Here is a 25420-nt window from a genome sequence, read left to right as displayed (position 1 = left end):
TGTGCCTGTGGAGGAGGTCGGTCAGGTATGATGGGGCCAGGTTATGGAGGGCTTTGTAGGTCATGAGGAGGATTTTGTACTGGATTCTCTGGGGGATGGGGAGCCAGTGGAGTTTGTAAAGGACGGGGGTGATATGGTCACGGATCGGGGTGTGGGTGAGTAGACGGGCAGCGGAGTTTTGAATGTATTGAAGTTTACTGATGATTTTTGAGGGTGCGCCATAGAGGAGGCTGTTGCAGCAGTCCAGACGGGAGGTGATGAAGGCGTGGATGAGGGTTTCTGCAGCTGTGGAGGAGAGGCATGGACGGAGACGGGCAATGTTTTTGAGGTGGAAGAAGGCTGTCTTTGTGATGTGTTTGATGTGTTTGTCGAAGGAGAGGGTTTGATCAAAGATGATTCCAAGATTCCGGATGTGAGGAGAGGTGGATACTGGGAGACCATCAATATTGAGGATGAAGTTTTGGGTGGATTTGGTGAGCGTTTTTGGACCAATGATGATGATTTCAGATTTGTTGCAGTTGAGTTTGAGGAAATTTGATTGAAGCCAAGATTTTATTTCAGTGATGCAGTTTGTCAGTGTAGAGTGTGTGGTGGTGGAGATTGACTTGGTGGAGATGAGGAGCTGGATATCATTGGCGAAGCAGTGGAAGTTGAGACCATGACGGCGGATTAATTGACCAAGGGGGAACAGGTAGAGGATGAAGAGGAGGGGGCCAAGGACTGAGCCTTGGGGGACACCTTGGGGGAGGGGAGGGGAGCGGTGGGGGATACAGATTATTTCCAGGAATTAATATAGATTGTCCATTGCTCAATCTCAGTAGTGAATTATAATTATTTACCATGTCTTCCTTGCTTTTGTGTACCGTTTTTCATGTTAAAAGCAAGGAATCTGTATACTTTATTTTTGTGCATCTGTATTTATGCCTTCAAATAGTATTTATATTACTAATTAAATTGGTGAAAGCCTTTACAAATTTACTGACTATAATAGATAACTTTTTTAATGTTCCAAGTAGCCTACATATATACAGATCAATGAATTATAATCTTATACATTTTTCCGCAGTACATGATGTACCCAAGCCTTCGTGCCAAGTTTAATGATAATCTGCAAGGCAAGCTCTAATATCCTACTCATTGACTGCAACATGAATGATGATAAGTCAAGGCCATATGTGATCCTTTGTGTTGCATGAGATAAATTTGCAATGAAAACATCCTAAAATCTAATAAATAAAATATTTAGAAATACTATTTAGTTGTGAAATATAAAAAATATGGCTCTTCAGGATCTAAAGTTTGTCCAACAAGATGGCCTCCTGCTAGTTTACACCGAAGATAGACATAAAATGGTGGAGTAACTCAGCGAGACAGGCAGTATCTCTGGAGAGAAGGAATGAGTGACATTTCGGGTCGAGGCCCCTTCTTCAGCTACTAGCTGTTAGATATTCCTAATTTCTTGCAGTTTTGGGGAATAATCTCTGCAAATTTTATACAAAACAATGAAGTAAAAACTAAACTAAAAATGAACATGGATAAGAATCAACAATGGAAATTGTGCTTAAAGTTTCGACCCAGCTTTCAGATGCTGATTGTATAAAATTATAAAAGGACTGGACAATCTAGTTGCAGAAAGAAATGTTCCCAATGTTGGGGGAGTCCAGAACCAGGGGACACAGTCTATTCTTAGAGGAGACCATTTAAAACTGAGGTGAGAAGGAACATTTTCACCCAGAGAGTTGTGAATTTGTGGAATTCTCAGCCACAGAAGGCAGTGGAGGCCAATTCACTGGATGGATTTAAAAGAGAGTTAGATAGAGCTCTAAGGGCCAGTGGAATCAAGGGATATGGGGAGAAGGCAGGCACGGGTTACTGATTGTGGATGATCAGCCATGATCACAATGAATGGCGGTGCTGGCTCGAAGGGCCAAATGGGCTCCTCCTGCACCTATTTTCTATGTTTCTGTTTCTATGTTTTCCCTAATTTATTTTTTAGTTATCAATTTTATTTGGTGTTTATTTCAGAGGTATAGCATGAAAACCTACAAGTCATTGTGAAGTGGGAAGGAAACCAGAGCACCTGGAGGACACCCACATGGTCACAGGGAAGACAGGCAAACTCCACACATAGTGGTTTATCCTTTTGTTCTATTAAAGAAAATCCTTTTCTGGGATGTTTTAATTCTTTAGTCCGCAGACTGGTTAATATGAATGTAAGATGAAATATTTCTAATGCAATTTATTAAAAATGGAAGAGTAACTTTTGAGTCACCCTGATGATTCTTATTATGCCCCTGGAAGAAATATCGGCCTTGACCAGGGTGTAGATCAGATTCACTAAAATACACCTGAATTAACAATGTTTGAATACCAAGGAAGGATTGCTACATTGAGGCTTGCGTTTACTGCCTTAGATATTTGACTTGACGTGTTTCCAATAGTTAAAGAATCTAAGAGGATAAATATGGAGAAACTCTTTTCTCTGACGGTGAAGTCAAAAACATCTCATAATTGGAGCAATAGACAATAGACAATAGGTGCAGCAGTAGGCCATTCAGCCCTTCGAGCCAGCACCGCCATTCAATGTGATCATGGCTGATCACTCTCAATCAGTACCCCGTTCCTGCCTTCTCCCCATACCCCCTCACTCCGCTATCCTTAAGCAAGGACATGCAAGGATGATGTCAGGAAAAAAAACTTGTTTACACAAAACCCAGTGACAATCAGTAACTCTTCGCCATCAGCTGCCCCTCCCCACATGATCCCAATTTAAAAACTGACAATGATAGATTTTGCGAGGATGGAGGTTTGGGATAACAATTCCAAAGTGATATATCGAGTTAAGGTGTGGATCAACCTTGATTCAGTTGGGTGATGGAATAGGTTCGTAATGCCAAACGGCCTTCTCTTGTGCGCGTGCATTCAAAATAAAATGTTTAGATAAACAAGGACTAACAAATTGTTGCAATAACTCTTGGCGAGGTTTTATTTAACATACAGAAACCGCAAAAAAAAAACTAAAGGAAGACACCTCGCTCAAATTGCAAGGCGCAGGAGATAATTGAGATTTACACTACATCATTGTTTTTTTACACTACATCAGTGTCCTTCCAGCTTCAGATTCTAAAAATAACCGAGGGGTCTGAATGCATTTGAACCTCGATCACAGGGCTTCATTGTGCTTTCTTATCACTTTTGCGATATTCCGGCAGATGATGCAGAATCCAGCCCGCTGGTCCAAGAAGGCTCGTTGCGAAAACGGATAAGCAGAAAACGGTCGCCTGCAAAAAAAAACCCACACAAATACAATTTAAAGATACACACTATATTGGCGTTTTTCAAATCCGTAAATCTGTGCAATGGGGGGGGGGGGGGGGGGGGAAACAACACTGGCAAATGCTAAAGTTACACAGAGTGGGGATAACAACGTTGGTAATCAGCCTTTTATAAACAAGGAGATTAAATTAGATAAAAAGCAGTTTAGAAAATCTATCTAAATGACGGACTAAGACAGGAACAATCGTATTCCAGAAACACACGTTAAAAAGCCAGCGTGGATTTCAAAGTAAATGTATTGGAATAACAAATGCAAAACTCTAAACTTCCATTCGGTGAAATAAAACTTTATAAGATCACGTTTACGAGAAGTTGGAGTGATTTTGGAAATTAAGTCAATTTTTAAAAAGACAGATTTCCACTCCCGGTTTTTCCAACAAGTGGTGAGAGTGAGTGTACGTGACAGTCGCCAGGTTGCACTCACTGGGGAAAGACACGACGATGCCATGGAAACTAACTTACCAAAGGGCCGATTGTCTCTTTCGGCGGTTTTCCGTAGATATTCGCCTTCTGCATTAAAGACTGTTTCCTGGCCAAGCGGCGACCGAGCACCCCACCGAGCACCCCACCGAGAACGCCCGACATGTTCTTTGCTTTTGTCTGTACGCTCCCCGGTTCAAACTCCAACTCGGGTTTCTCACGGTCAGTGCCAAGCCGACCAGTGCTATTTGATTTGGCAGTCAGTCCCAGAGGGACGGACCAGTGACATCCATCCAGCTGTTGACACATCGGTCCAGATGAAAGACCATTTAACATTGCAACCGAGAGCAGAAGTGAAATTACTTGCACTCACTCTAATCAGTTATTATTCGAATCTATGAAGTCCAATTACGAACAATTAATTGTTCAAATTTTATAGAGGGCTTCAAAATATATATATTTTCACCATTGACAGAAAACCCCAAAGCATCGGGAATCTTTGCAGTGTGGGATGCAATGTTTTGCCTTATGCTCCAACTTCAGGGCTGAGAATAAACTTGAAACTCGTTAGGTAAAGTCCCAATCATCGCTTTCGTCAAAATGATACCCTTTTATGCCTCCGCCTCGTCGGATTTGACAATCTACCCTCGTTCACACACTAATTTCTCGACGAATTATCAGATATTCTACAAGTTCTTTTCTCCCACTGTTCTAGAGGAGTTTTAGGCTTGCGTTGTGCTGACGTGACAACGCTGACAACCAAGAAGTATCAGGTCCTGCTTGATTCCAGAAACATTGAAGCCAGGAAAGGTTTAGCTCAACCCACGCTCACCGTCCTTCTCGCTTTCCAGAAGATTGGCTCACGCTCTTCCTTTTTCCAGTTTTCGATGTTTTCCCCTACTGTTTAAAAAATACTGTATACTTAACATTCAAAGGTACTCGAACTAATCTTGAAAAACTCTACCTCGCCATTTGCAACTGCAGCTTCCTTCAAGTCCTTGGGTCAAGTTGGCAATTTTATAAACTTTGAACTCATTTAATGCTCGAAGAAATAATTATCATTAGACATTAATAATGATTACATAATTATATGGAACAGTTGGAAATTTAAGCGGAGAAATGGCAGACAACTGTGAGGTGTCTTATAAAGAGAGGTTGAATGAATGAATGAAAGAATGACAAACTTGGATTGCTTTTGCTGGAGCATCAGAGGCTGAGCAGTGACCTAATAAAGTTGATAAAAGTACTAGACCAGGTGGACCCGTTGGACCCAAACCTCTCCTGCATTGGTGCAGCACCATCTCCTTCTCCCATCTTCTCCCATCTCCTCCCCCTCCCCTTCCCCTCGACAATAATTCTCGACACCAGTGTGATGTTGTTCGTAAGTTTATAAACAACACCATTGTGGTGGGCTGGATCACAAACAATGAAGAGACAGAGTACAGGAAGGAGATAGAGATCGGTGTCAGGACAGTAACCTCTCCCTCATTGTCAGCAAGACAGCTAGTTATTGACTTCAGGAAGCGTAGTGGAGTACATACCCCAATCAACATCAACGCTACCGAAGTGGAAATGGTTGAGAGCTTTAAGTTCCTTTGTGCTAACATAACCAATGATCTGTCGTGGACCAACCACGCTGATGCGACAACCAACTTCCTTAGGACTGAGGAAATCTGGCATGTCTCCAATGAATTTTAGAGCAAACCCTCATTATAATGGACCGTAAAAGGTGATGGCGGTTGGGGGGGGGGGTCGCGAACTGGTGTCTGTTGTGGCCATTTCTCCACTATAACCGAGTAAGGGACTATTATCATTGTATGTAGTTGAAACAAAAAACTGCAGATGCTGGTTGGTACGCAAAAAAATGACACGAAGTGCTGGAGTAACTCAGCAGGTCGGGGAACATCACTGGAGAACGTGGATAGGTGACGTTTTGGGTCAGGTCAGGGCCCTTTGTCAGACTGATTCAGTCTGTTGAGTTACTCAGGCACTTTATGTCATTTAATCTTAAAACTAGGTGCCGATGCCGCTGGTCTGGCACCAGCAAGCCGTTTTTCACTAACTGCCGCACATATCTATCGACACAGCTGTTATTGCAGCTCCTGGGGACAACGCTTTCTTCGGGATACCGACAGGACGCAATTGGATACCATGGGGCTCCCTCTCCTCTCCTTCCTCTGCAGTCGCCGACATCGTCCAAGGTGGAGCATGTCAGCGACTTTGGTGGAGAAGGAGCCAGCGGTGGAGGGGGGAACAGGCCAAGTTGATAAAGTGAAGGGAGGGGGTGCGAGACAATGTCTTTCAGCTATAATCGAAATTCATTATAAAGAGAACACATTGACTTCTCGAACTTTAGATAGCTCCTCTGTCCCTCTCTTCCCCCCTCCCCCTTCCCAGTTCTCCCACTGTCTTCCCGTCTCCACCTATATCCTTTCTTTGTCGTCCCCCCTGACATCAGTCTGAAGAAGGATCGCGACCCGAAACGTCACCCATTCCTTCTCTCCAGACCTCTCCAGAGATGCTGCCTGACCCGCTGAGTTACTCCAGCATTTTGTGATCCATTAAAATAAAGGTTTACTGCACAAACATCTGCAGATGCAACATAGAAAGCATGCTGTCCGGTTGGATCACAGCTCGCTTTAGAAACAGCTCTGGCCTGGACCACAAGAAATTGCATAGTTGTGGATGTAGCCCAGTCTATCACATAGGCCAGACTTCCCACCATTGACCCCATTTACACTTAATGCTGCCTCAGAAAAGCAGCCAACAAAATCAAAGACTTTTCCCAGTCCAGTCATTCCTTCTTCTCCATGCTTCTGTCTGGTGGAAGGTGCAAAGCTTGCAATAGTTCACCACCAGACTCAGGAATAGCTTCCTCTCTGTTATCAGGCTTCTGTACAGTCGTTCCATAAACTACGGTCCGGTTAAACCTCTACCCCATTGCGGACATTGGTCTATGGAACTGGTGCGTTACAGTGCTGAGAACTGTATTCCGCACTCTGTATCTTCCCCTTTGCTCTATCTATTTTACTTGAGTTTGACGATTGTATTTATGTATAGTGTGATCGGACAAGGTGCAAAACAAAGCTTTTCATTGTACCTCTCTACATGTCACAATAATAAACTTAAGCCATAATCCATTTTGAGTAAATTTCGTATTATCTCAAACCGTTTTGCATAATACCATGCCTGTAAAGACTTCCTATTCACCTCTCCCCCAATTATTCGAATGGTGTTCAAATCCTTCCTGATTACAATCATTCTTTCACTGCAACTTAAATGTTGCTATTCCTCTCTCAGATTAATCAAAACAAGAGCAATTTAACCAGACCAATCACTAAGTACGTATTACAGATTAATTGCAAATTTCTGATGACTAGAACTATAACTTTAGTTTTTTCTGCAACATACTGACTGACCAGCTACTTACTGTACATTTCCAACATTCTGTTGCTATTGCAATTTTCACATGCTGCCTGCACATTGAGGCCCAATGTTTATTTTCCACTTACATTAACACAATCTCAATGATGTGGAGTCAGAAGTTTAATTCCAGTTGGAATTCCACAGGTAGCAATTTGCATGGGTAGCTGCAGTAGAGTGGTAGTCTTTGTCACACAAGTAACCAGCACGGCATATTCCATACAACACAATTTCAAGACCATCTCTGAATGATTTATAATTTATAATAAAGGCTGCTGCATGAAGATGTTGTGTGCAATAGCTTTTCATTAAATAAACTCATGGTCTCATGGAGGGGCTTTGAACTTTTTTTGCACTCGTATTGGGCTTATTTGTTGACTTTTTGTTGTTGATTATGTTACCTGAGTATTGTTTTTACAGGCTTGCTGTGCTACTGCAAATAAGAATTTCATTGTTCCATTATCACGAGATATGACACATAAACGCTCCTGACTTGACTCTGAGAAGCTATAACAATTGCAGCAACTAGGAGTCAGCTTTGCATTTGGATATCTAGTTGCAAATCTCTTCTACGACTTCAAGGGGGTTGTCCTTCATTTTTGGCTGTACATGAAGTCCACTTCCAGCTCTTTGGTCGCTGGAAGCATAGAGGACCTCCATCTAGGTCCACTTCTCAACCTGGCCAAGAAGGCAAAATCAAGTTGAGTTTATTTTCATATGCGCAAGTACTGTGGGGTATAGGTACAATGAAAAGGTTGCTTGTAACAGGATCACAGGCATGTGCACTCAAGACAACACACAGAACATAATTATACATCAATTAGTTATGCAACTTACATAATATCTGACTTACTCAAGGGTCCGTAGGATGTAACCCTGTATGTCGGGGAGAGCCTGTATTAGTGCAAAAGCAAAATAGAAACAAGTCCATCATAGTGCAAGAGGTGTTCTGCAGGGATCTGTTCCTGAGGTGGAAATATAGTTGTGCAGGCCTGCAGGAACCTGATAGCTGTGGTAAAGTAGCTGTGGTAATTCAGGCTTCTCTACCTGCTGCCTGCCGGTAGCATTGAGAAGAGGGAATGTGCAATACCTGTGGATCCTGACGATAGACTCTTAAACATGCCATAAACATATGTAGCAATACATGAAAAAGGAGCCCTGTTATCCTAACTATGTGTCACTTTTCTGCACCCACATCCTTGTCCAGACGCCACTGAAGGGGTTGTAGATCATAAGGCCTTTTCTGACTGGTTGGTAATGAAGTTGAGCACATTCTTTACATAGTGGTATCACTATGTCATTACCAAGGGGACAGCATACAATTAACAAATTCAACACCACAGTAACATAATCTTACGAATCAACCAAGTTGATACCATGTTCCCAGGAAATTAGTGGGAAAGTTTTCAGTTTTAAATCTCATTAATTAAATGTCATTGAAGTTGGGTTGTCATAATTGTTCAGTGTAGAAACATGCTCCTTTGGCCCACTGAATCTGTGCTGACCATCGAACGGCCATTCCTACCATTCACCTACACAACACAGTTTATTCTATTCTCTACTCTACTCACTCTATTTATTTACTCTACTCACTCTATACTCATGACTGTGTAGCCGGACACAGTGCGAACTACATCTTCAAGTTCGCCGACGACACCACCGTTGTTGGATGAATTACAGATGGTGATGAGTCAGAGTATTGACCAAATGGTGCCAGCACAACAACCTGGCTCTCATTTTCAGTAAAACCAATGAACTGATTGTGGACTTTGGAAGAGGAAGGATGAGGACCCACAATCCTGTTTATATCAACGGGACGATGGCGGAGAGAGTCAAAAACCTTAAATTCCTGGGCGTGCATATTTCCAAAGATCTTTCCTGGACCCAGCACACTGATGCAATTATAAATAAAGCACATCAACGCCTCTACTTCCTGAGAAGATTACGGAGATTCGGTATGTCAGAGAGGATTCGCTTGAACTTCTATAGGTGTACAGTAGAGAGCATATTGACTGGTTGCATCATAGCCTGGTTCGGCAACTTGAACACCCAGGAGCGGAAAAGACTGCAAAACGTTTTGAACACTGCCCAGTCCATCACCGGCTCCGACCTCCCCACCATCGAAGGGATTTATTGGAGTCGCTGCCTCAAAAAGGCAGCCAGCATCATCAGAGACCCACACCATCCTGGCCACACATGCATTTTCACCCCTGCCATCTGGAAGAAGGTACAGGAGCCTTAAAACTGTAACGTCCAGGTTCAGGAACATCTTCCCTACAGCCATCAGGCTATTAAACACTACAGCCTCAAATAAGCTCTGAACTACAATAGACTATTATATTATTATTATTATTGCTCTATTATAGTTTGTTTTTTGAGTATGTGTGTGTATATATATATATATATATAGAGAGTATATGTGTGTGTGTGTGTGTGTGTGTATGTACTTGTGAGTATGTGTATATACGCACACTGAACTTTTTTTCTCTCTCGTTTATCATATTGTTTACAGTGTACTGGGTTTACATATTCTGTTGTGCTGCAGCAAGTAAGAATTTCATTGTTCTATTTTGGGACATATGACAATAAAACACTCTTGACACTTATTTATGGAGGCAATTAACTCACTAACCCAGCCGTCCTTTGGATATGGGAGGAAACTGAAGCACAGGAGAAAATCCACATGGTCAAAGGGAGAATGTGCAAACTGCACCAGGCAGCACTGGAGGTCAGGATTGAGCCTGGGTCACTGGCAACTCTACTAGCTGTGGACTGTGCTTTCCCATGCATGGATCATTCTCTACTGCGGTTTTAGTTTTATTAACAAGTCGTATTTTTTTTTAAATGGAAAGTAATGTATAATGTTTTTGACAATAAAGCGGTAACAATATCTAAAGGAAAAACAGAAAGTAGTGGAGACACTTGATCAGGTGACATCTGTGTTAATGTTTCAGATTAAAGATACCTTGTCATAATTGAAAAGTGGGAAAACAACTGGATTTTAATTTGAATGGATTTTAATTTGCAGAACAAAGCTAAAACCCATTAAAAAAATATCAGTGGAAATTTTTTATTTGTCATTTAAAAACTTAAATCAGGAAATTGAACCCATTTCAGGCTAAGTGAAACATAATAACCAAACTTACACTTTCTGTATGGTAGCAAGTTATTTTAAGATGCTTGTTAAACAGGAGAGCACTATGTGTTCTCTCAAACCAATATCTGTATTGTCCAAAAGTTCAAGAATATTGGTTAACTAAGCAGAAAGTTCCCAGAACTTGAACAATATTTTACTATTTTACTGCCAGCACCATTTGTAGTCCCTGAACATATGATCCTTTTCTATAAATGAAAGAACATCATTTGTGCACACTGGATAATATATCGTACCAAAACAGACAAATACAGCAATCTGAAAAGGTATTATTTATATTCACCACAGCGAAATTTAAACCAGCTACTTCAAGTCAAAGCTCTCTTCAAATTCAAAGGCATTGTTCAAAACTGTAACATTATACTTTCAATTACGCTTTGTAGTTCAAATCAACTGGCAACTATTGTGGATCTTGAATTATTTTTAATTAGCAGCTGTACTCAAAAGACCTATTCATAAGCAGCACCATTGACCATGATTTCAAGCCCACCAGTCCACTGCTTCATTGATGGTAGTCGTCACTGACAGTAACTTCATTTGGTTAATGACTGGAACTCTGTGTACGGTGTGGGCTGAAACATCTGAAACAAAAAAGTTATAAAATTCCTAAAATGTATTGAGGAGAATTGTTTTTAGCCAGCATATATTAAATTTAACAGGGGGAGATTGAGAGTAAGTAGCTGGAGGTGGGAAAGGTGGTGGTGTAAATTCCAGATTCATTCTTTTGGGAAGGAAACTGGTCAGGCGGAAAATATATCAAGCTTTTTTTTAAATGGCAACAAACTTAATATAGTTAGTTTTAGCAATGCTATGGAAAAGGACAGAAGTGAACGTTCTGGCAAGGAATGTGTAGGAAAGAACTGCAGATATTGGTTTACACTGACGATAGACACAAAATACTGGAGTAACTCAGCGGGACAGGTAGCATCTCTGGAGAGAAGGAATGAGTGACATTTCGGGTCGAGACCTTTCTTCAGACTAAATGGTTTTACTTGATGTGTTATGAAGATTTAAAAAATATATATAGAACATCACCCATTCCTTCGCTCCAGAGATCCTACCTGAGTTGTTCCAACTAGGTAACTGGCTGAGAAATGATTTTGCAAAAATTGACTTGAATGTAAAGCTGTGTGAGAGCATTCGGAAGCTTTCATGAGTTACAATCAAGAGCAAAGTTAAACTTACTTCCACAAAGAAAATGGGCAGAACTGAGCAGAGAGTTCCCCTGGAAGATGTGCAAATAAAAAAATAATACTGTAGAAAGTTTAAAAGGGATAATATTTTAAAAACATTAGGAAAGCAGAGAAAGATATTAAAACATACTGACATGTAATCTTTTTTAAAAATTCAGAAATGTTTAGTATGTTCATAAAGGGCAAGAGTATAATTCACAAAAGAATAGGGGTAATTATGAGCCAAAGAGATAATCTACACGAGTAGTGGAGGGTGAACCTCAAAGAATACTTTGTGGCTATCTGCACAAAAGAGGATGACAATGGCAATATTATAGTTAAGGAGGCAATATTATAGTTAAGGAGGTTGTTTGAAATATTGTAGTAAAAGGGTAAAAGGGTATCTGGGCCCAGATAAATTATCACTGTCAGTTAAAACAAGTAAGGCAAGAAATTGCAAGGGGTGGGATATCCCTTTTCCCAGGCTGAAGGGATGTTAGATGGTAGGAGTTCCAATAATGTTGGTTGATTGGATAATGATCCAACACTGTTCTAAAACTTTCAAGTTTCAGTTAGGAAAGATCAAGCTGAGTAAGAACAATCAGTTAGTTTATCTTTGGTGGTGGGTAAATTATTGAAATCATAGATTGCGGATGATCAGCCATGATCACGAAGAATGGGGGTGCTGGCTCGAAGGGCCGAATGGCCTTCTCCTGCACCTATTTTCTATGTTTTCTATGTTTCTATTCCTAAGAAACAGTAAAAAAAGTTTCATGTCACTTTGTCTGAATTATCAGACAATTCAGACAAAGTGAACATTAATTTGTTTCAGGGAATGCTCTCTGTCCAACAATTTAATTTTTTGATGGATCTTAAAAGAGCATATGTCTACTAAATACATACATCTTTCCTTTAATCGATTTATCTTCGTCATCTATATCATGAATATCAAAATGTTCATCAATTATTTTATAATTATGCGCCAAATCAAAATCTTCCTTGCTTTTGATCCTTTCATTTTGTCACATTAAATCACTCCATAAACATAATTTATATTATAGCATATTTGAGATTTTGTTCAGATAGAGATGCCAAAGTTACAAACAGCTCAGCTGGTCATTATTTGTTCTATGCCATTCAGATGTGAGTTTTGGAATAGATAAAATGTGCCTTTGGCAATTTAAAAATAGAAAGTCAAGTAGGATGACTTGTGAACTAACATGTAATATTATAGACAAAATATAGAGCAATGAAAACTGTAAATGTAAATAAGGGTTATATTTAATGTTATAAGTTAGAGTTAAAATATATACTGCAAATCTTGATAATATTTGAAATAAAGCCAGAGGGGTGGCACAATGGCATAGCAGTAGAGCTACTGCCTTACAGCGCCAGAGACCCGGGTTCGATCATGACTACGGGTGCTTGTCTGTATGGAGTTTGTACTTTCTCCCCGTGATCTGCGTGGGTTTTCTCTGAGATCTTCGGTTTCCTGCCACACTCCAAAAACGTACAGGTTTGTAGGTTAATTGGCTTGGTGTAAATGTAAAATTGTTCAGTGTGTGGAGGGTAGTATTAATATGCGGGGATCGCTGGTTGGTGCGGACTCGGTGGGCCAAAGGGCCTGTTTCCACACTGTATCTCTAAACTAAACTAAACATGTTAGAAGTACGCTACAGAAAAATCAGCAAAGGGATTATAGCACAAAAGTAAGATCCACGTAAAAAACCATCAAACTACTTTTGATTCATACAACCTCATTTTTATTTACACCTCAATATTTGCAGCAAGAGGACTGAGAGACAGCTCATTTAGAACTGGGTGAGGATCTAGAGCAAAAGACAAAATGAAAGAGGACCTCGGCAGATCAGCATCTGTAGAGGAAATGGTCATACAACATTTCTGGTTGGGAACCTTCTTCAGACTGATTTAAGTAGTAAGAAGAAAGCTGGAATAGAGAGACAAAGCCTGGCAAGTAATAGATGGATAAAGATGAGGGGAACGGAAACGCCAGCAGGAGGAAATGAGTGGAAGCGACCATGGGATAGGAGAGAGATGTGGGATAAAAGGGAAATGGGGGACTTGGGATTGGAGGTATGGGAAGGAGGGGAGGGGATGGGTGCAGGTGGTTTAGGGAGACTGTATGGGAGAAATGTGTGCAAAACAGGTTTGGTGGTGTTACTTGAAATTGGACCCGAAACGTCACCTTTTCCTTTTCTCCAGAGAAGCTACCTGGCCCACCGTGTTGCTCCAGCTCTTTGTGTCTATTTTGTGTCTACGTTCGTACCATTGAGTTGTGAGCTACCCAAGCAGAATATGAGGTGCTGTTCTTCTAGTTTGATTGTGGCCTCACAATCTGCCAATGGAGGAGACCCAGGCCAGGAAGGTTGAAATGGGAACGGGTTGTGTTAGATTACAGCTGTAGGTAACTTCTTGTTAACTCAGATTTCAATCCTTTTATAATGAGTCTTTTGAGCAGAGGTTTCGAAAGCCTTGCAACTTGCAGCCTTCACCACTTTATACAAGTTAACCAGGAATGGGGGGGAAAAAACCCCCCAGATGCAGTATAATATAGATAAATGTGAGGTTATCCACTTTGCCGGCAGAAATAAGGAGGCAGATTATTATCTCAATGGAGTTAGGTTAGGTAAGGGAGAGGTCTAGCAAGACCTGGGTGTCCTTGTACACCAGTCACTGAAAGTTGGCGTGCAGGTGCAGCAGGCAGTGAAGAAAGCTAATGGAATGCTGCCTTCAACCACTGAAGGTCACCTCACCTTCTGTCTCCTTTCTCTGTTCATTTATTTATTTACTTATTTATCTATTTATTCATTTCCCTATGTTCTCAAAATCTCTGTAAAGCGTCTTTGAGTATATGAAAAGCGCTATATAAATAAAATGTATTATTATTATTATTATTATTAATGTTGGCCTTCATAACAAGAGGATTTCAGTATAGGAGTAAAGAGGTTCTTCTGCAGTTGTATAGGGCCCTGGTAAGACCACATCTGGAGTATTGTGTACAGTTTTGGTCTCCTAATTTGAGGAAGGACATCCTTGTAACTGAGTCAGTGCAGCGTAGGTTCACGAGATTGATCCCTGGGATGGCGGGACTGACATATGAGGAAAGAATGAAAAGACTAGGCTTGTATACACTGGAGTTTAGAAGGACGAGAGGGGATCTTATAGAAACATATAAAATTATAAAAGGACTGATCAAGCTAGATGCAGGAAAAATGTTCCCAATGTTGGGCGAGTCCAGAACCAGGGGCCACAGTCTTAGAATAAAAGGGAGGCCATTTAAAACTGAGGTGAGAAAAAACGTTTTCACCCAGAGAGTTGTGAATTTGTGGAATCCTCTGCCGCAGAGGGCAGTGGAGGCCGAATCACTGGATGGATTTAAGAGAGAGTTAGATAGAGCTCTAGGGGCTAGTGGAATCAGGGGATATGGGGAGAAGGTAGGCATTGATTGTGGACGATCAGCCATGATCACAATGAATGGCAGTGCTGGCTCGAAGGGCTGAATGGCCTCCTCCTGCACCTATTTTCTATGTTTCTGTTTCTAAACAAACGTTTTATTCTCTGCTGGGGTTGCTAAGTTACAGGTACGAGGTTACCACATATATTTCAAAGCACAAAAAAAAAGGCTGCGGTGAGAAGTTTTGTGCAGCGTGAATCTGAGTGAGAGGCGATGCTGGCCCCTGCCGAAGGGTTGCGCTGTCGTTGGAGGCTCCAGGGCCAGAGGAGCCCAGCGATGGCGGCCGCTCTTCACCAAAGATTAAACCCCCCAGCTCAGGCCCGAACGGCCTCATCCGCGCCTATCCCCCAGCAACCGAGTCTCCGATTGGTTGGGTGTCGCCGTCCAATAGGGCGGCGGTTTGGACGGCGGTGCGTGCGTGAGGGGCGGAGAGAGTGAGGGGGAGGAGGAAAAGAGAAAGAAAGAAAGAGAGAGAGAGAGACACGATCCTGTTCTTCTCCTCCTGGCTGTGGGGCTTTTAATTATTTTTTTTCTTTTGGCATGAGTTAGTCGGCGATTAATTAGGGAAGGAGAGGATGGATGCGGGGTGATAGGTCGGCGCTGGGCTGGGCTGGGCTGGGGGCGGCTGCGAGCATCGGCGGCAGAAGAGGAGAGGAGGAGAGGAGGAGGCCAGCCAGCCAGCAGGTCAAAGAGGTCTTCAGATTCAGCTGTGCTCGGATCAAACCCGACCCAAAACTTGCCTGGAAGGAGCGGTGAGTGTGTGAGGAGGGGAGGGAGAGACGCCGAGAAAGTTTCAAGGAAAAGGCCTTGACTGTACTGGTGCTGGGGCCCACTCTGTCTTCCCCGGGGCTGCTGCTGCTGTTGCCTTCCCCGTTGCACCATCTGGTTGTCTCTTAATTGTTCGTGGCGCCCAGATAATCCTGCTGAGCCTGGGAGGGAGGGAGGGAGAAGGAAGGAGGGGGGGGAGGGCTTCCCACGCCTCCTCTCCAAACTGCTAGTTTACTGTCGCCGCCAGCCGCTCACGACGTTTCTTCGGGTGCAGCCTCGATTAATGCAAGGAAAGGGTTCGAGCAAAGAAAGCGTCGATGGTTTGGAGGAATTGGGAAAATTGCAGGCTAGTGGGTGGCATATCTTCCCCACTACACATCCAAACACGCTGCTTATATGTTGTTAATAGCAGATTCTGTTGCATGTAGGCTGCAACCAGGGTGCAATGTAAGTAATATGTCATCGCAGATCATTTGCATTTTTTCACTGGGTGAATTGTGTCTGAATGGGCGTTTTTCAAAACGCCATCCTCTACATTCCCCTCAACAACTCCCACCACTGCTCAACCTCAGCCTTATCTTTCAAGGAGATGGAATGTTTTTTGTCGGCCTCTGCACATTGCAGAATGTGTGTACTTTTGCTATCACTGGTGTGCTTCGGGGGCATATTACAGGATATGTAGATGAAGACATAATGAAACAATTGTAATGACAGTCCTAAGGAATTATTTATTTAGATACTTGTAATGTGTGCAGGGTTGGGCTATAAATGTACACCTACTGGAGTTGTTACAAATGCAGTGCATACCAATATTATGTCCTATATACTTTATTTCCATGAAGCACAGTTTTTGTTTCTAAAAGTAATCAGCCAATCTTTGAAATATTTTAACTGTGGTGGTTTCAATGTGGATCCTTGTGGTTTTTTGATGTTAGTGTTGTTTTACGGTTCATTATTTTCCAGATAATGTTATGTGTGTTTGCCTCTGAATTTACAGAAAGTATTATCTTCTAGTAAGGAAGCCAGAGCATCATCAAACTTTCAAAATAAATATTTTATTATCATACAAGCATTCCAAGAGTGTTGTATTATTTATCATACTAAGCCATTTTAGTTTATACATGGCTTGTATAAAGCCCAAGCTTGTTTTAGTTTAGTTTAGAGAACAGCGAGGAAACAAGCCCTTTGGCCCACCGAGTCTGCGCCGACCAGCAATCCCCACATACTAACACTATCCTACATGCACGAGGGACAATTTACAATTTTTACTGAAGCCAATAATGTAATGTTATGTCTTTGGAGTGTGGGAGAAACCGGAGAAAACCCACACGTTCACAGGGATAACGTATAAACTCAGTATAGACAGTACCCGTGGTCAGGATTGAACCTGGGTCTCTGGCGCTGTAAGGCAGCAACACTACCGCTGCGCCACTGTGCCGCCCTACCGAGCTGTTTGATTGTTTAGTCCATCCTTTCCTGCCATCTACAACAGGAGTCAATTTTGTCATCAGGAGAGAGCTGGAACAAATTGATAAGTAATGGAAGTTCCTAGATTCTCCAATTCCTTTTTAAAAATCACCACACCACTGCACACCTCCACCCAAAGGAAAACGCAAGCCACGTGTAGAATGTGTGTGCTTTTGTTGAAATGTCTGAATCAGCATACTTGTGACATCTTGTTAATGCAATTGTATTGTTAGCTGCAGCAGGTGCCTTTATGGATTAACGGAATAGTACCAATGGAGACCATTTGGTCCATTGCACATGTTTTTGAATTTGAAGAGACTAATGAATTAATTCCATTCCCCTTTTCTTTTATCTGTACACCCATCACAAATTTGAAGTATTTATCCAGTTCTTTAAAAAAAAAAACTATAATTGTAACAAACTATCGTGTAAAACAATCTCTCCTGAGTATGGTCACCAACAGTTCTTCAGGCCATTTACTTTAATTCTCTGGTCATCAACCTATCCGGTACTAGAAACATTGTTTCCTGATTTATTCCCTCAAGAAGTTAAATGAACTTCAATACTTCTTTTGTTGGTAATATGGAAAACTTATTTTCTTTTTCCCAAATTCCGACTCTTTAATTTGAATTGTAAGTGTTGACTTGTTGCTTTTTTTTTGTGTCATCCTATATAACAGGGGCCTCCAAACTTTTCAGCATGAGGGCCACATTATATATTTGGCACATTTTTGCAGGCCGTAGGGAAAAATAAAGTGTGAGTTTTATAAATTTAATGAACTCAAAGTTTAGACTAGGTTACGTTAGATTAGATTAGGAAAGGTTAAACTAGATTCAGTTAGGTTAGGTTAGTTTACATTAGGTTTATGTGGCAACAAACAAATAATGTTCAATTTTTTTAAAAAGCTTGAAATATTGGAATATATATATACTGTAGGTAGATAATTATTTATAATGTTTTTTTCTTATTTCGCTGCGTTAGAGGGAGACGGGACCGGGGAAGAGAATGGAGCAGCAGCGCAGATCTCGCTGGCTCTGGGAGAGAGAGAGGGAGCAGCCTCCGCAAGTGGCGGCGCTCCTTCACCGGACCCTCTGACACTCTCCCCCTCCCACGCCCTGCTCTCACCCACTGCTCCCTCTACCCCGACTCTCTCCCCCACCACTCTCTCTCTCCCCGGGGTGAGTGGTGGCGACGGCGAGGAGGGAAGTTTCCTTGGGCTTGTTGTTTGCGAGGGGGCGCTGCGATCTCTCGCCTTGTCCCGGCTCTTGTCGGTGACGATCCAATCTCCGGCGAACCTTCCCGCGGGCCATAGTTTGGAGATCCCTGCTATATAACATAAACAGTGTGGTGACAAGAAACGTTTAAGCCTGTAAATGAATGGGCCAAAATGACAATTATTAGTACGAGAAAAATTATATTGTCCAATTGGAGAAAGGAACCTTGCTGAGTATGCAACACTAGAATAATCATAGTCATTTGGCACAGAAGCAGGCCCTTCAACCCAACTCGCCCATGTGACCAAAATGCCACATCTATGCTAGTCCCATTTGTCTGCATTTGGCTCATATCTCTCTAAACATTCTTTATTCATCTACCCATTCTGATGTTGTAACTGTCTCACCCACTTCCTCTAACAGCTCGTTTCATATACCCATGACCCTCTGTGTGGGAAAAGGTTGCCCCTTGGGTTCCCGATTAGATCTTTTTCTTCTCATCTTAAACTTGTATTCCCCTACCCTGTACATTAACCCCATATCATGATTTTATTTACCTGTATAAGATCACCCCTCAGCCTTCTGCACGTCAAGGAATAAAATTCCAGCCTGCCAAACCTCTCTCTGTAGCTTAGGCCCTCAAGTCCTAGAAACATCCTCAAGTCTTTGCACCCTTTCAAGAGACAAGAGTGTTTAATTGTCACATGTATCGACAACGGGGCAGTGAAATTCTTACTTGTGGGAACTTAACAGACCTGTAAATGCAATACAAGCAAATAAAAAATATAAAAGAAAAATTAAATTAACAACCATGATACTGGATTGCCAATATAGTGCCAAAAAAAACATTGTAGTGTAACCAAAGACAGTCCTTAGAAGCTCACAGTTGCTAAAGTTAGTGTTGTGTCGTGTTCAAGAGCTTGATGGTTTCTGGGAAGAAGCTATTCTTGAACTAGGTGGTCATGGTTTTCTGCTTCCTGTACTTTCATCTTAATGGTACGAGTGAAGTCAAAATGTGGCCAGTGTGGTGTGAGGCTTTGATATTGGTTGCCCTCCGATAGATCCCTTCAATGGTGGGGAGTCAGTACCTGTGATGGACTGGACACTGTCTACCATTCTCTGTAATCTCAAGTGCTTGAGTAATTCAGTGGGTCAGACAGTGTCTCAAGAGAACATGGATAAGTGATTTTTGGGTTGGACCCTTCCAGTTCCTTGGTCTTGCTGATGTTGAGAACAAGGCTATTGTTCTGGCACAATTCAATTGGATTTTTAATCTCCTTCCTGTACGCTGACTTATCGTTACCCGTTAAACTTCCAACAATGGTGGTGTAGTCGGATAATTTAAAGATGTCTTTAAAACTGTGTCTGGTTAATCTGTCATGGTTAGAGAGGGGGTAGAGCAAGAGGCTGAGTACATGGCTTTGAGGTGCTCCTGTGTTGTTGGTTATTGAGGAATTGATGTTGCCAGTTTGTACTGCATGTGGTCTGTCGATGAGGAAGTCGGGGATCCACGTATGTAGAAATGAACAGCGATGCAATTCTCTGAGTTTGATAAATTTGAAAGGGATGACGATGGGTAACGGAGAGCAATAGTTGATAAACACTAGCCTGACTAGTGTTCTTATTGTCCAAATGGTGCAACGCAGAGTGGAGAACCAGTGAGATTGCATCCCCTGTTAATCTCTTGTGGCGGCAGGGGAATGGTAATCGGTCCAATTCCTTACTCAGACAGGAGTTGATATGCGTCATAACCAACGCCTAAAACCTTTTCCAACTTAATGGCATCTTTCCGATACCAGAGTGGCCCAAATGAACACAATACTCCGTGCAGCCTTACCAATGTCCCCACTGTGTCTCAGAGCCAGGCTTGCTCTACTCTGAACAGTCATCACCCTCAACAGAATTCCAAAGGGTTTTGTAGGGAAATGGGCACAAGAGATTCCTGCACCCTCTGCCTACTCCTTTCCGGGTGATCACCTATCTACATTCAGCCTCTACATTGGGTGTGACCACCTCTTTGTAACTCCTATCTATGACGCTGTAATTTACCCAGACGATCCTGAGATCTTCCAGCTTCAGTTCCCTCACTCAGTCAATCAGAGGCTGCAGCTGAATGAACTTCCCACAGCTGTAGTCCTCAGGGCCACTGGTCAATATACAATCTCTCATAAAATAAACAATTATATTAATGGGGCTGTGTATATAAGCTGTGCACATAGTAGCCGGGAAATACAAGCCAAACTTAGACCAGATGGTGGTCGGATTAAATGCTGTCTCGTTATTATATGGGACAGTCTTGGCTGCAAGAAAGCAGGCCCCAGTTCTAGGCAATGAAAACGTTTGGGATTGGCAGTGCAGTAGGGCTTGGATATTACAGGGTCATTGTGGGTGATGGTGCCTAATTGTATCAGATCGCTTGAGTATCTGGAGTGTGATGCTTCCTGGCTGGTAGGATGTGCTGAAAAATTATCTTTCTATTGCAGTTAGCAGTTCTGTTTAGTTCATTTTCCTGCTTGCCCCCAAATCTGACCTTAAGCAGTTAAATCTAAACTAATAAGATTTGAGGTATGCAGCATAATTTAAATATTATACTTGCTGTCCTGCCCCTTTTGATAGCCCGTCAGTCCTCCGCCCCTGAAATCAAGTACTGGTTAAACTTGAAGAAGGTTTGCTTTCTACTGTTAGATTCCAGCTCTTTAAGCATTTACCACCTATCTATGTCTTTTCTCCCAGTGTCATTGCCTGCATGGTGTACCTTGGACAAAGTGAGGCACTATTATTATAAGGGTGATGCCATTGACCCGAAACGTCACCCATTCCTTCTCTCCTGAGATGCTGCCTGTCCCGCTGAGTTACTCCAGCTTTTTGTGTCTGTCTTTGGTTTAAACCAGCATCTGCAGTTCCTTCTTGCACGCTATTAGTTGCCACTTGGTTAATATTTGATGTGCCATTGCAATGCTGATTGTGCAAATGGGAGAGGCAATTATCATTTATCTTACATTTTTCTTTTTTTAAATAACCAGTGCAAATGTTTGCAGGAGTTTGTTGTTTAGTTCCCACTCAATTTTCTCCAGCTTTTTATCAGTTGGATTATAACCGGTTTTGTAGAGTTCCTTATAACGGAAAAGGAAAATCTTATTTCTCAACTTAATAAAGTTGTAAGACGTGATATGATCACCAGCTCCTCTCATTTTTCATCCTAGAACAATGTTGTAAAAGTGTGCTGCATAGTTTGTTAAAACAACACATTGCAGTAAAACATTCCCTAGGTACTGCAAGCATGGCCATTAAGAAGCGTGATTGATGATGCTAAGAATGCTCTATGATTTATGATGACAACATTCTTGGAGCTGTTTTTACATGATGCTCTAGATGTTTCTTCACAGGTTTCCTGTTTAAAAAATGTACAGATAATAATGCATAGTGATTGTGCAATTCTTCAGGAAACGGGGCTTCCCCTCTTCCATTATAGATGAGGCTCTCACTAGGGCCTCTTCTACATCCCACAGCTCTGCTCTTGCTCCCCCTCCCCCCATTCGTAACAAGGACAGAATCCCCCTTGCCCTCACCTTCCACCCCATCAGCCAGCGTATACAACAAATCATCCTCCAACATTTCCGTCAGCTACAACGGGACCCCACTGCTGGCCACATCTTCCCATCCCCTCCCCTTTCTGCGTTCCGCAGAGACCGTTCCCTCCGTAACTCCCTGGTCCACTCGTCCCTTCCTACCCAAACCACCCCATCCCCGGGCACTTTCCCCTGCAACCGCAGGAGATGCAACACCTGTCCCTTTACCTCCCCCCTCAACTCCATCCAAGAACCCAAACAGTCTTTCCAGGTGAGACAGAGGTTCACCTGCACCTCCTCCAACCTCATCTATTGCATCCGCTGCTCTAGATGTCAACTTCTTTACATCGGCGAAACCAAACGCAGGCTCGGCGATCGCTTCACTCAACACCTTCGCTCAGTCCGCCTTAACCAACCTGATCTCCCGGTGGCTGAACACTTCATCTCCCCCTCCCACTCCCAGTCTGACCTTTCTGTCATGGGCCTCCTCTAGTGCCATAGTGAGGCCCACCGGAAATTGGAGGAACAGCACCTCATATTTTGCTTCGGCAGCTTGCAGCCCAGCGGTATGAACATTGACTTCTCCAACTTTAGATAGTTCCTCTGTCCCCCCTCTTCCCTTCCCCCTTCCCAGTTTGCCCTCTATCTTCCTGTCTCCACCTATATCCCTTCCTTTGTCCAGCCCCCCTGACATCAGTCTGAAGAAGGGTCTCGACCCGAAACATCACCCATTCCTTCTCTCCTGAGATGCTGCCTAACCAGCTGAGTTACTCCAGCATTTTGTGCAATGCATATTATTCCTTGAATTTATTATACAATTTAATTTTCTCTATACAACAAATTTCAGATTGATGTTACCTGTAAATGGCAATTTTATATTTTTAGTCTATGCAAATTTTTAGTTTATGTTGTGGATTTTGATCTTTTTTTTTTTCCTGTGTTCAATCTTTCCAATTTATTTGAAACCATTTTTTAAAACTTTATTTTATTGTAGTTCAGTAGCATGAATAAAATATTTTGTTTTGTCAGTGTGTGGTATTATAAATACAATGCATGGTATTAAAACAGTGGGATTCGTTTGAATACCACATGTTAAAAGTGAAATGTAACTTAGCAGATGAGGCACTATTTTGGAGGGGATGTACAGGCGATGTTTCGGGTCTGTACTCTTCTTCAGACCTGCTTCATTTTTTCTTTTTGCTCAGGATTACTGCGTGTGCAGTATTGTTTGTCTTCATATTAAAAGTACTTGTGTTTAATAAAGTAGCCAGTCCCATGCAACATTTGGAGTTGCTTAATTCACATTTTTTTATAGCTGGGTAAAAGTACCAATTTGATCCCATTTGTTTGGCGCATTTTCATAGTTTGGAGAAACGCAGAAATTTACACATGATCGGCAAACATATAGTTTCTAGGTCAATAGGATGGTCCAGCATCAACTTTGCTCTCAAAGAACGGCACAAAGTGTTGGACTAGCTCAGCGGGTCAGACAGCATTTCTGGGGAACAAGCATGGGTAAGGTTTCAGGTCGGGACCTTCAGTCGTCACTCCAATCAGTCTGAAGATGGCACCTGACTGGCAACGTCACCTGTCCATGTCTCCAGAGATGCTGCCTGACCCGCAGCTACTTTAGCACTTAGTCGTTTTTGGATAACCGAGCATCTGCAGTTCCCTGTATCATCTTTTTTTCTTGGTTGTGCATGGCTTCAGAACTGGAATTTTGGGTTCAAAGCTGTCACACGCCAGGTTCTTGAAGAAGAACAGAAACTAAATGAGGTGTGTGATCAGTTAGAATTTTGACTGTATTGCTTGAAAGATGAACATTTAGCAGAATACCAAGATAAATCTCTTCAAATTGTGCCTCTACAATAGGGCTTGCATGTGAATTTGTGTCTGAGAGTCATAAAGTACGGAAACGAGCCCTCTGAACCCAACTCGTCCATGCCAACCACGATGCCCCATCTATGCTCGTCCCATTAGGCCCTTATCACTCGAAACCTTGTCTACTCATAGACCTATCCAAATATCTTTTAAATATTGTTACTGTGACTATCTCAACTACCTCCTCTGGCAGTTCGTTCCATATATCCAACACAAAAATTGCGCTTCAGATTCCTATTAAATCTTTCCCCCTCATCTTAAATGTATGACCCTTAATTCTTGATTTCCACTAACATACGGAAGACTGTGCATCCACGTTACCTATTCCCCTCATGATTTTATGTACCTCCATAAGATCTTGTGCTCCAAGGAATAAAGTCCTAGCCTGCCCAACCCCTCCCAATTAGCTCAGGTTCTTGAGTTCTGACAATATCCTCGTAAATCTTCCCTGCACTCTTTTCAGCTTAATGGGATGTTTTCTATAGTAGGGTGACCAAAAATGGACACCATATTCCAAGTGCAGCCCAGCCAATGTCTTGTATAACTGTAACATTGCATCCCAACTTCTATACTCAATACTCTATGACTGATGAAGAACAACATGCCAGAATCCACCTTCACCATCATAACTGCCTGTGATGCCACTTTTGGGAACTATGTACTTGTATTCCCTCTGCTCTACAACTCTCCTCTGGACCCTACCGTTCACTGTGAAGGCCCTGGTTTGACTTCTCAAAATGCACCTCGTACCTATCTGAATTAAACCATTAGTCACTCCATGGCCCACATTCCCAGCTGATCTAGTAGATCCGTCTGTAATTCTTGAAAACCCTCTTCACTCTCCAAGATGGTGTCATCGGCAAACTTACTAATCATGACTCGTACATGTTCTAACAGGTTAGAAATATTGCACCTTGAAGAATGCAATAATTTTCTGTGCTCCAATGAATTTGAAATGTGCTCTAGAGCTGGAATAGATTTAAAATCAGCAATTGAGCCAAGATGGCTGATGTGTACATTTTATTCTGTGGTTGTGGCTCATTATCATAATATCATCAAACTGCTTATGTATTTTGTCTTGCATTGAAGTTATCACAGCATTCTCATCTGTGGTAGTGATTAGTAGCTGACTTTGTTGTATTGAAAGAATGTTTATTCAGTATAAATCAGAATTTATTTATGGTGGTAATAGTATAATGATAGTGAAGATGGTGGTAATAGTATGGTGGTAATAGTATAATGATAGAATGTCATGGTGCATCACAGATATTCACCTCTGGTTTCCCTTTCATTGTTGAAAACTTAAAACCTCCATCTGCTAATGCATATTTCAGAACAGTTGTCTTAATTACCAGTTCATAAGTGATAGGAGCAGAATTGGGACATTCGGATCATCAAGTCTACTCTGCCATTCAATCATGGCTGATCTATCTCTCCTTTCTAACCCCATTCTCCTGTCTTCTTCTGTCTGACACCTGTATTAATCAAGAATTTATCTCTGCCTTAAAAATATCCATTGTCTTGGCATCCACAGCCTTCTG

General features: G+C 42.0%; 1 protein-coding gene across 4 annotated transcripts in view; it reads left to right on the top strand.

Annotated features, from left to right (window-relative positions):
* The first annotated feature begins 15318 nt into the window (after positions 1-15318).
* Positions 15319-25420, top strand: part of btbd7 (BTB (POZ) domain containing 7) — a 52134-nt gene continuing 42032 nt past the window's right edge. For 2 of the 4 annotated variants that reach the window (XR_013547750.1, XR_013547751.1), the window contains exon 1: positions 15319-15732. The gene's annotated coding sequence lies outside the window, so the exon portion shown is untranslated. Of the gene's footprint in view, positions 15733-16096; positions 16196-25420 lie in introns of those variants that run through there. The other 2 variants (XM_078406795.1, XM_078406796.1) reach the window with 2 other exon arrangements.

The sequence above is a fragment of the Rhinoraja longicauda genome, chromosome 10 (assembly GCF_053455715.1).
Source record: "Rhinoraja longicauda isolate Sanriku21f chromosome 10, sRhiLon1.1, whole genome shotgun sequence".
Classification (NCBI taxonomy): domain Eukaryota; kingdom Metazoa; phylum Chordata; class Chondrichthyes; order Rajiformes; family Arhynchobatidae; genus Rhinoraja; species Rhinoraja longicauda.
Note: the sequence above shows the minus strand (reverse complement) of the source record. Positions and strands in the feature narration are given on the sequence as shown.